The 11,682-nt window shown below is 39.7% G+C and overlaps 1 pseudogene; it reads right to left on the reverse strand.

The window, feature by feature from the left end:
* Positions 1-10,064: 10,064 nt before the first annotated feature.
* Positions 10,065-10,908, reverse strand: LOC116069752 (annotated as a pseudogene).
* Between the last annotated feature and the right edge of the window lie 774 nt (positions 10,909-11,682).

Below are 11,682 nucleotides of genomic sequence, written 5' to 3' on the forward strand. Positions count from 1 at the left end.
ATAGATTACCCAGTCTTACTTATTTCCATGATATTTATTTGATTCTCATCAACAACTTTCTTCCTGAGGATTGCAAGCAGGTCTGGGATCAGGCTAGAGCACATACAGATGATGTCCAGACAACTTGCCTGCTGGCCTGTTTCTACAAGCCTACCAATAAAGTGTTATTTCTTCTTCCAGAGTTTCCCTGACATTAAGGCCAAACTTCAAGAGAGGGAGCTGCCAACTCTGTAGGTAGAAGTCTTAGCAGTGGCCTTCAAGGTGTAACATGGGGGAGACAAAAAGGCACAGGTACAAAAATACCTGACACTAGCAAAAGTCTTTCAGTTGGCCATACAAACTGTCCAGGCTCCCTGGCCTCTCAATGCCCAAAGAATCCCAGGTTCCTCCCTCTAATGTGGTTGAAGAACTGAGACAGGCTGACTCTATGATAAGCTTCAAGTGGGCAGATCAGGAAACTAGGCCTAGATCTCTGTTTTTCAAAACTGGATAAGTCAGTTACTGGAAAAAACCCAGGCCTCCGGCAACCAATCAGAAACTGCCCCACCATCAGAAGCTGCCCCACCATCTGGCCTAAGGCAAGGGTAGAGTCAGCAAAAGTTTCCAGTCCCCACCTCCTGCCCCCACCATGCCTTCCCCCAACAATAGTTCTGGAATGTCCCTAGAGATAGAGCCAACCAATTAAAATAAAGATCACCTACCCTTTCCTGGAATTCCCCTGATGTGCTTTAAATCTGGCCTTTGAGCTAACCTGGGCAGCCCTATCTTCTTAAACTGTAGACCCTAGCATGCTGGACTTCAGCAGAATAAAATGATCTTTGCTTTTGCATACTATTTTAGTCTGGGGTATCATTCTTAAGCGAATCATGGACCCTTACATGGTCAGGAGTATCACTAGGCCTGGGTTTGCAGGAGCCCTCATAAACCACCTAGACTACCTCCAAGGTGCCATGAAGAGGGACTACCACATGGCCCTAGCAGTGTGAGGACATCAAGCCCAGATCACCCTCCAGCCAACTTCCTAGGACTTGCCATGGACAACTGGACTTCCTTTGCCTGACAACTGCCATCTCCAACAGGGAACCTTGGGTAGCATTCACAATATCAGGACAATCCATCTCTTTCCTTCCAGATACTGGGCCACCTATTCAGTACTGACCAGAGTTGTGGGGACCCGCCTCCCCTTCCTGTTTCCCTACTGATAGCCTTACCAGGCTCACCAACCCCCACCACTTAGCTGTCTATTTAGGGGTACGCCCCTCACCCATTCCTTCCTAGTGGTACCAACCTGTCCCATTCCCTTGCTGGGAAGAGAGCTCCTAGACAAAATGGGAACTTTTATTTCTTTTGTTCCATTCATCTGCTTGACCCCAGGCTCACCAGTCATTCCCCTCTTCCTTCTCCTCCAAACTACACACTCTGACACACCTTTTCTCTTACCAGCCTTTCAGGTAGATCCTCAGGTGTGGGACACCAAAATCCCTCTATAGCCAAACATTAACCTCACCCCTGTCATTCAATTACCAAAAACCTCACCAAATATATAACTCAGGCTCAATATCCACTTCCCCTCCAAAGCCTCAGGGGACATAAGTGTCTTACCTCTTCCCCCCCACCCCCCAGACAGGGTTTCTCTGTATAGAACTGCCTGTCCTGGAACTCACTCTGTAGACCAGGCTGGCCATGAACTCAGAAACCTACTTGGCTCTGCCTCCCAAGTGCTGGGATTAAAGGTATGCACTAGCACTGCCCAGCACCTCTGAATTCTTAAGAATCTTCTGGGTCCCATTTCTTCCTCCTTTCAGACCCTTGTACTCAAAGTTAAAACAAAACAAAACAAAAAAACAAACCCAATGGAACGCATCTCTTGGTTCAGGATCTCAACTTTTCAGCAATAGTTTCTCTTTACTCTTTAGAATCTAACCCTTATACTCTCCTTTCCACCTCATAGACCTCCCATTTTCTGTCCTAGACCTCAAGAATAGTATCATTTTCATTTCTCTGGACCCCTAGTAACAAAACATCTCTGCCTTTACCTGTACTGACCCAGACACATTTCTACCCAACTTACTTGGACTGTTCTACCCCAGGGGTTTTGGGACACCCTACATCTATTTGAGGCTCTGGCCTCTTTTTCTCTTCGCAAATCCAAGCTTACACAATTTTCATATAATCTCCTTTGTAGTCCGTCTCTGAAAATTAGCCTGACAGACACCTCTACCTTATTAAATTTTCTGTCCAGCTGAGGATATAGGTTTTAACCATCTAAAGTCCACGTGTTCAACCCTCAAAGTTAAAAATTGGACCATACTATCCAATGTCTGCAGCTGAATTTTTATACAAATCAAGAGTTAACCTTCAATTCACCTACTCTTTTCTTTTCACTATCTATACCATCTCTTAACACACATGAGTCTCCAAAACTACCCCTTTCAGAATTCTCTCTCTACAGGTAGCACTAATAATGGATGTTACACTTATCTTTTAGCCATGCCATGTCCCAACATTTCAAACTGACTCAAGTTATTGATTTGACTCTTAAAGTATATACAGATCATTTATTTCTGCTGAACATTGAAAATTGACATCTATTATATTTGGTTACAAGTTCTAGAGTCTGCATCAGCAGCAACTTCTTCCCTCCACCACCTGCTCTAACCTTTGTCTTTCCTTGCCTGCTTGGTAAGTATAGCCTGTCTCTGGCTTCTGGAGCCTGCTTCACACTCCAAAGCTTTATAGTACCAAGGAAGTGTTCCTGAACTCTAAAAGACCAATCAGGAGCCAATCCAATGCAGTCACACCAGGAACTTTATTCATAAGATCAAGCTTGGACTTAACTCACTGTTGACCCACAGGACAGTTCTGGTGGAGAAAAACCCCACTCATTGGGACAATTGGAGTGGCCTTTAGCATAACTGGCTAGTATTGGGAGTCAAACCATAAACTTAACTTCTGATTTCCTCCTGATTGGTGAGTGTTAGGAAGTGAAGTGCCAGGGGTGGGCTTGTAACCTGGAGGTGTAAGTTTGTTGGGGAATAACCTGGAAACTGGTACTAGATGCTAGATTTGTTGGTGGAATAACCTAGAGATGCAGGTCTTGTTGGGGCGGGAATAACCTGGAAACTGGATCTAAGTACCAGCCTGTTAATTTACTTGAGTTTAACTTAGGTCAAGTTTTCCTAAGATGGAGTCCGGACCAAAAAATTTGGTCTCTCAGCCTTACCATATAGGCAACTTTTTAGTTATCAAAACACTTGCTCCTCTCCTTCTATTGGAACCCTCCTGGTATCCTTCTCTTCTTCCCTTGGGAGCTGCCTGCTCTACCCTACTGCTTCTTGAAGCCCTCTGGGCCTCTGTGACCTTGTCTCTCAAGTCTCTCGGCTCTGTTCTGGAAGTCTCAGAGCTTCTCCACACCTTCCTGATTTCTTCATCTCTCATATCCCACGTGAAGCATATAGAAACACCCTTCAGCGGAGTTGTTTTGTGACCCTTTCTTTCTCCCTTCACAGACTCAAATTTTATTAAAGCCTCATTCTGTTACCACAAACAGCAGGGCATCATACAGTTCAAATAGCCAAAATTGGCATGCTCAATTTTCAATGTTCAGCTTCTGTCACTGCACAAATGATCCAAAAAACAAAAAACAAAACAAACATATATTCTAACTAAGGACCCACGGCACCCCAGATGGGGCAAAGGGGTTACTGGTGAACTTTACTATAGCATTTACTATAGCCACCTATCAGGCACAATCAAAATACAGAGCATACACACTCCATTCTCTCAACCCCCTAGGTATATACATAATAAAAGAAGTGGTCCAAAGCTCCTCAAATGTCCTCACAACCCTAATATCACCCCTTTTAGATGATAATGATACCATTTTCTTGTCATATTATCTCTTGTTTCAGACATTAACTTCTTCATATCAGCTAGATTTACTAATAGCTGAGAGAGGTGGTCTTTGTCTTTGGGGAGAAATGCTACCTTTATGTTAATCAATCAAGTATTATAAAAGACAAGATTTAAAAACTCCACACAGATCTCCAAAAAATCCTAAGAAAACACCTCAATGTCTCTGGCCAGTGGATCATTGATAGTACAACATAGAATTGGATATGACCCTTTTTTAAAATACATATTTAAATTCCACACTTTTAAATAGGTATAAAAATATATATTTATTTTTTATACCTATTCACTTTACATCCCCCTCACTGTCCTCCTTCCAGTCACCCCACGCACAAACCTTTCCCTATCCCCATGCCCTTCTCTTCTGAGTGGGTGGGGTACCCTCTGGATATACCCCCATCCTGGCACATCAAGCTTATGAGGCTAGTGTACCTTCTTCCATTGAGGCCAGACAAGACAGCCCAGCTAGAAGAACATATCACACAGACAGGCAATAGCTTTTGGGATAATGTTAATTCTAGTTGTGCAGAAACCACATGAAGATCAAGCTGTACATTTGCTACATATGTGCAGGGGGGCTTAAGTCCAGCCTGTGTATGTTCTTTGGTTAGTGGTTCAGTCTCTGAGAGCCCCAAGGATCAGGGTTAGTTGACTCTGTTGGTCTTCCTATGGAGTGTTTATCCCTTTTGGGGCCTACAATCCTTCCTTCTGTTCTTCCATAAGAGTCCCCAAGCTCCATCCACTGTTTGGATTTGTCTGAATTAACTTCTGGGTGGAGTCTCTCAGAGAACCACCATGATAGACTCCTGTCTGTCAGCATAATAGAGTATCATTAACAGTGTCAGGGATTGGTACTTGCCCATGGGGTGAATTTCAAGTTATGTCAGTTACAGGCTGGCCATTCCCTCAGTCTCTGCTTTATCCCCCATCCCTGTATTTCTTGTAGAAAGGGTAAATTTTGGGTCAAAAGTTTTGTAGGTGGGTTGGTGTCCCTATAGCTCTACTGGGGTTCCTACCTTGCTACAGCAGGTGTCCTCTTCAGGTTCCATATCCCCAATGCTGTGAGTCACAGCAAAGGTCATTCCCACTGACTCTTAGGCACAACCCTTTTTCCAGGTCTATGTCTGAACCTGGAGATGCCACCCACCTCCACACCCCCTTCAGTTGCAGATTTCCATTCATTCTCATGGCCATCTGGCCATCAGTCCTGTCCCTACCAACACCTAACCCTGAACTCTTACCCTCATTCCAACCCTCCACCCAGTTCCTTCCCTCCATCTGCCTCTTATGAGTATTTCATTCCCCTTTCTAAGTGAGATTCAAGCATCCTCACTTGCGCCTCCCTTCTTGTTTAGTTTCTTTGAGTTTCTGGAGTATAGCATATCTATCCTGTAATTTATGGATATTTCCACTTATAACTGAGTATATACCATGCACCACGCATGTCCTTTTGGGACTGGGTTACCTCACTCACCTTGATATCAAGATCCATCCACTTATCTGCAAAATTCATGATATCTTTGTTTTTAATAGGTGAATAGTATTCCATTGTGTAGATGTACCACATTTTCTTTATCAATTCTTCAGTTGGGGGACATCTAGGTTATTTCTAGATTCTGGCTATTATGAATAAAGCTGCTATCAACATGGTTGAGCAAATGTCCTTGTAGGATGGTGGAGCATCTTTTGGGTATGCCTGGAAGTGGTATAGCTGGGCCTTGAGGTAGAATTAGTCCCAGTTTTCTGAGAAACTGCCACATTGGTTTCCACGGTGGTTATAAAAGTTTGCACTCCCATCAGCAATGGAGGAGTGTTCCTTTTTCTCCACATCGTCACCAGCATATGCTATCTCTTACGTTCTTGATCTTAACCATTCTGATGGGTGTAGATGGAACCTTAGAGTTGTTTTTGTTTGCATTTCCCTGATGACTAAGGAGTTTGAACATTTCTGTTTTTTTTTTTTCGTGGTAGAACATGATTTTAATATTTTCAACTGTTAATATTCAACAAACAGAATAATTATTTTAAGATATATTTTGTTGTATGTCTCCCTTTTCATTTCTGATTTTATTAATTTGGATACTGTCTCTGTGCCCTCTGGCTAGTCTGGCTAAGTCTTTATCTATCTTCTTGATTTTCTCAAAGAACCCATTCCTGGTTTTGTTGATTCTTTGTATAGTTCTTTTTGTTTCTATTTGATTTATTTCAGCCCTGAGTTTGATTATTTCCTGCAGTCTACTCCTCTTGAGTTTATTTGCTTCTTTTTGTTCTCAGGTATGCTGTCAAGCTGCTAGTGTAAGCATCTTCAATTTCTTTTTCCATCCCTTCTCAGCCTTTTGGCTAAGATCAAGTGCAGTTTCTTTTTGGAGGCCCTTAGAGCTATGAGTTTTTCTCTTAGAACTGCTTTCATTGTGTCCCATAAGTTTTGGTATGATGTGTCTTCATTTTCATTAAATTCTAAAAAGCCTTTTTTTTTCTTTATTTCTTCCTTGACCAAGTTACTGGTAGAGTATTGTTCAGCTTCCACATGTGGACTTTTTATTGTTTTTGTTGTTACTGAAGACCAGTCTTCTTCAGTGGTGATCTGACAGGATGTATGGGATTACTTCAATCTTCTCGTATCTGTTGAGGCCTGTTTTGTGACCGATTATATGGTCAGTTTTGGAGAAGGTACCATGAGGTGCTGAGAAGAAGGTATATCCTTTTGTTTTAGGATAAAAAGTTCTATAGATATCTGTTAAATCCATCTGTTTCATAACTTCTGTTAGTCTCACTGTGTCCTTGTTTAGCTTCTGTTACCATGATCTGTCCATTGCAGAGAGTGGAGTGTTGAAATCTCCCACTATTATTGTGTGGGGTGAGATGTGTGCTTTGAGCTTTAGTAAAGTTTCTTTTATGAATTTGAGTGCCCTTGCATTTGGAGCATAGTTGTTCAGAATTGAGAGTTCATCTTGGTAGCTTTTTCCTTTGACCAGAATGAAGTGTCCTTCCTTATATTTTTTGATAACTTTTGGTTGAAAGTTGATTTTATTCAACATTAGAATGGCTATTCAAGCTTGTTTTTTGGGACTATTTGCTTGGAAAATTGTATTTCAAGCTTTTACTCTCAGAAAGTGTTTGCCTTTGTCACTAAGGTGGGTTTCCTGTATGCAACAAAATGCTGGGTCCTGTTTACATATTCAGTCTTTTAGTCTGTGTCTTTTGGGGGGAATTGAGTCCATTGATGTTAAGAGATATTAAGGAAAAGTGATTGTTACTTCCTGTTATTTTGTTGTTAGAGGTGGAATTACGCTTGTGTGGCTATCTTCTTTTGGGTTTATTGAAAGATTACTTTCTTGCTTTTTCTAGGATGTAGTTTCCCTCCTTGTGTTGGGGTTTTCTATTATTCTTTGTAAGGCTGGATTTGTGGAAAGGTATTGTATAAATTTGGTTTTGTCATGGAATATCTTGGTTTCTCCCTCTATTGTAATTGAGGGTTTGCTGAGCCTGGGCTGTCACTTGTGTTCTTTTAGGGTCTGGGTAACATCTGCCCAGGATCTTCTAGCTTTCATCATCTCTAGTGAGAAGTCTGGTATAATTCTGATAGGTTTGCCTTTATATGTTATTTGACCTTTTTCCCTTACTGCTTTTAATATTCTTTCTTTGTTTAGTGCATTTGGTGTTTTGATTATTATGTGACAGGAGGAACTTCTTTTCTGGTCCAGTCTATTTGAAGTTCTGTAGGCTTCTTGTATGTTTATGTGCATCTCTATATTTAGGTTAGGGAAGTTTTCTTGTCTAATTTTGTTGAAGATATTTACTGGCCCTTTAAGATGGGAATCTTCATTCTCTTCTATACCTTTTATTCTTAGGTTTTGTCTTCTCATTGTGTTCTGGATTTCCTGAATGTTTTGGGTTAGAAGTTAAATGCTCTTTCATTTTCTTTGACTGTTGTGTCAATGTTTTCTATGGTGTCTTCTGCCCCTGATATAAGATTGGTGAAAATTCTTTCCAAATCAGTGGGCTGCTCTTTTGTCCTGTTGACAGTGTCTTTTGCCTTGCAGAAAGAAGCTTAGCAGTTTTATGAGGTTACATTTATCAATTGTTGATCTTGAGCCTGAGCTATTGGTGTTCTGTTCAGGATATTGGCTCCTTTACCAATTCAATCAAGGCTATTTTCCACTTTCTGTTCTATGAGATTTAGTGTATCTGGTTTTATGTTGAGGTCCTTGATGCCCCTGCACTTGAGTTTTCTGCAGGGTGATAAATATGGATCTATTTGCCATCTTCTATATGCAGACATCCAGTTAGACTAGCACCATTTACTGAATATGCTTTCTTTTTTCTATTGTATGATTTTGGACTCCTTATCAAAAATCAAGTGGATTTATTTCTGGGTCTTCAATTTGATTCCATTGCTCAGTTTGTCTGTTTCTGTACCAATAGTTTTTAATCATTATTGCTCTGTAGTACAGCAATTTTGATGGGGATCACATTGAATCTGTAGACTGCTTTTGGTCATATGGCCATTTTCTCTATGTTAATACTTCCTATCCATGAGCATGGGAGGTCTTTCCATCTTCTGATAACTTCTTCAATTTCTTTATTTAAGGACTTGAAGTTCTTGTTATACAGATCTTTCACTTGCTTGGTTAGAGTTGCACCAAGATGTTTAATATTATTGGTGGAGCTATTGTAAAGGGTGTTGTTTCCCTAATTTTTTTTTCTTGACCTGTTTATCACTTGTATAAAGGAGGGCTACTAATTAATTTTGTATCCAGCCACTTGGCTTTCAATATTATCAGCTGTATAAGTTCTCTGGTAGATTTTTCAGGGTCACTTATATATACTATCATATCCTCAACAAATAGAGATTGACATCTTCTTTTCTAATACGCATCCCCTTGATCTCCTTTGTCTTCTTGCTCTGGCTAGAACTTCAAGTACTCTACTGAATAGATAAGTTGAGAATGGGCCTTGTCTTGTTCCTGATTTCAGTGGAATTGCTTGAAGTTTCTTTCCATTCAGTTTGATGTTGGCTTATTGACTTGATGTATATTACTTTGATCACTTTTAGGTGTGTGCATTATATGCTTGCTCTAATATTTTAACATGAAGAGGTATTGAGTTTTACCAAAGGCTATTTCAGAATCTAATGAGATGATAATGTGACTTTTTTCAATTTGTTTATATGGTGGATTACATTGATTGTGTTTCTTATATAGAAACATCCCTGCATCCCTGGAATAAAATCCACTTGATTATGATGATGTTTTTGATGTGTTTCTAGTTTCAGTTTGCAAGTATTTTATTGAGTATTTTTGCATCAATGTTCAAAAGAGAAATCAGTGTGATATCCTCTTTCTTTGTTGAGTCTTTGTTTGATTTAGGTATCAAGGTGACTGTGTGGCACTGTTCTTTCTGTTTCTAGTTTATGGAATAGTTTGAGGAGTATTGTTATTAGCTCTTCTTTGAAAGTCTGGTAGAATTCCCCACTAAAACCATCTGGCCCTGAGCTTTTTTTGGTTGGGAGACTTTTAATGCTTTTATTTCTTTAGGGGTTATATGGCTGTTTAAATAGTTCACCTGCTTTAACTTTAGTAAGGTTAGTAAGTGGTATCTGTCTAGAAAATCATCCATTTCATTAAGATGTTCCAATTTTTGTGGAGAACAGGCTTTTGAAGTAAGACCTAAAGATTATTTGAATTTCCTGAGTGTTTATTGTTATGTTTCTCTTTTTATTTCTGATTTTATTTGTATACTGTCTTTTAGTTAGTTTGGTTAAAGGTTTGTCTATTTTGTTGATTTTTCTCAATGAATCAGCTCTTGGTTTAGTTGATTCTTTGTATTGTTTGGTTTCCTGATTAATTCCTGCCCTGATTTTGAGTAACTCCTGCCTTCTACTACTCTTTGGTGGGCTTGCTTCTTTCTCTAGAGCTTTCAGGTATACTTTTAAATTGATGGTATAAAAGCTTTCTTACTTTTTTATGGAGGCACTTAGTGCTACACACTTTCCTTTTAGCACCATTTTCATTGTGCCCCATATTTTAGTTATGTCTTCATTTTCATTGAACTCTAGAAAGTACTTAATTTATTTCTTCCTTTCTTTCCTTACCCAGGGATCATTGAGTAGAGTTGTTCAATTTTCATGAGTGTGTAGGCTTTGTGGTGTTTCTGTTGTTGAAGTCTAGCTTTAATCCATGGAGGTCTGATAAGATACAAGGAATTACTTCAATTTTCTTGTACCTGTTGAAGCTTCCTTTGTGATTATGATTAATTTTGCTTTGTGATTATATGATTAATTTTGTGATTATATGATTAATTTTGGAGAAGGATCCATGAGGTACTGAAAATATATTCTTTTGTGTTTGGGTGAAATATTCTATACATGTCTGTTAGGTTCATTTGATTCATGTTTGTTAGCTTCATTCTTTCTTTTTTATTTGTCCAAGGTATTTTTCCTTCTGCCCTTATGAAGCCACCTCTTTACATGGGTTTTCGTGGAGGTCGTGGTGCAGCCCCAGCAGGTCTAAATTGTGGTGGGGCTCTTCAGTTCTTCCGAGATCAATTCCTGATGACCTTGCTGACTAGCACAGCTCATGAAGTAATGCAGCTTGACATAGAGCTTGGGAAGCACTAAAGTGTCAAAGACACTTCAGATATGTCCCCAATAGCATTGGCTTCTACAATGTTCTGAATGGCAAACTTCTTAATGGTCTTATCCTTGGGCATGCAACAGATGCAGTCCATGCATCGAATTGGCTGCATATGGCCACAGCCCTTTTTGGCATGACTGCTGATTTTTCCTTGTTTGGTCATCTTGGGGACAAGACCCACAAGTTACTTCTTTGTTTAGTTTTTGTCTGCATGACCTGTCAATTGGTGAGAGTGGGATGTTGAAGAATCTCATTATTAATGTATGTGGTTAGATGTGCAATTTAAACTTTAGCAATGTTTCTTTTACAAATGTTTGGGACATAGATGTTCAAAATTGAGATATCTTGGTAGATTTTTCCTTTGATGAGTATGAAGTATCTTTCCCTGTCTCTTTTGATTGTTTGGTTGAAAGCCTATTTTATTAGATATTAGAATGGCTACTCTAGCTTGCTTCTTGGGTTCATTTACTTGGAAAAACTTTCCAGCCCTTTACTCTGAAGTAATGACTATCTTTATTGTTGAGGTGTGTTTCTTGTACACAGCATAATGATGGAGCAGGTCTTGCCATCCATTCTGTTAGCCTGTGTCTTTGTATTGGGGAATTGAGTGCATTGATTTTAAGAGATACTAACCATTGATTGTTATTTCCTGTTATTTTCATTTTGGAGATGTGTGTGAGTATGAGAGAGAGGAAAGGGAGGGAGAGGGAGAGGGAGAGGGGACTTCCCTTGTTTTGCTGGTATGGAATTACTTATTTCCTGTGTTTTCTTGGATGTAATTATCCTCCTTGGGCTGGAGTTTTCCTTCTAGTATTTTCTGTAAGGCTGGATTTGTGGATATTGTTTGAATTTGGATTTGTCTTGAGAAATTTTGTTTTCTCCATATATGGTGATTGAGAGTTTTACTGGGTGTAGTAGTCTAGGTTGGCATTGTGGTATTTTAGAGGTTGCAAGATATCTGTCCAGGCCCTTCTAGATTTTAGAGTATCTGCTGAGAATTTGGGTGCAATTCTAATAGGTCTGCCTTTTTATGTTATCTGGCCTTTTTCCCTTGCCACTTATATTCTTTTTTGTTCTGTAGATTTTGTGTTCTGTGTGTTGGGAGGATCTTCTTTTCTGGTCCAGTCTAATTGGT

This window comes from Mastomys coucha, unplaced genomic scaffold (assembly GCF_008632895.1).
Source record: "Mastomys coucha isolate ucsf_1 unplaced genomic scaffold, UCSF_Mcou_1 pScaffold1, whole genome shotgun sequence".
Taxonomy (NCBI): Eukaryota; Metazoa; Chordata; class Mammalia; order Rodentia; family Muridae; genus Mastomys; species Mastomys coucha.